Source organism: Diaphorina citri, unplaced genomic scaffold, assembly GCF_000475195.1.
Source record: "Diaphorina citri unplaced genomic scaffold, Diaci psyllid genome assembly version 1.1 scaffold45086, whole genome shotgun sequence".
Lineage (NCBI taxonomy): Eukaryota > Metazoa > Arthropoda > Insecta > Hemiptera > Psyllidae > Diaphorina > Diaphorina citri.
In genome coordinates, this window is record NW_007422406.1 from 1 (window position 1) to 521 (window position 521).

The following is a 521-nucleotide window of genomic DNA, read 5'->3' on the forward strand; positions in this document are numbered from 1 at the left end:
CTGTAATAATAGATCTTCAAGAGGTTGAATGTGTGGACATGGAGTTTTAGTTGTATTTAGTTATATGTAGGCAAGTTTTTATTTACACAAATGGAATTTTTTTGCCTGGGAACAGAGAAAACAGACAGTAGGCAGAAATCAGTGAAGGTTCCTTTAGAATCTTTAGATTCATTGAACTGTAGAACTCACTCACACTCACTCACTCAATTTAAAAAAGACACCCTACAGCCAGCCACTCTCATAAAAATGAGAAAACTGTTCTATGATTTAGGTGAACACAAAGAATTTATCAAAAACAGCCCAGTACTAAATAATGAAATTTCCATATCATTCTTTCAACTTATTTCTTTTTTGACTTGGATGATGAGACATTTGAGAGAGAAAAAAATAAAAATAAATAAATAAAAGTCAAACAACCAACCAAACAAACAAGACAATCATTTTATACTTACAGTGTTTTGTTCACAAGATTGACTTTTCTGTACAAATTATAATTAGACATCCTCCTCTCTCATTATTTG

General features: G+C 31.1%; 1 long non-coding RNA gene across 1 annotated transcript; it reads right to left on the reverse strand.

Annotated features, from left to right (window-relative positions):
* Positions 1 to 15: 15 nt before the first annotated feature.
* LOC113473582 lies at positions 16 to 521 on the reverse strand. The gene is made up of 2 exons (XR_003395519.1): positions 453 to 521; positions 16 to 105 (listed from the first exon to the last, which is right to left on the reverse strand). It is a non-coding gene; the product is annotated as an uncharacterized LOC113473582 (long non-coding RNA).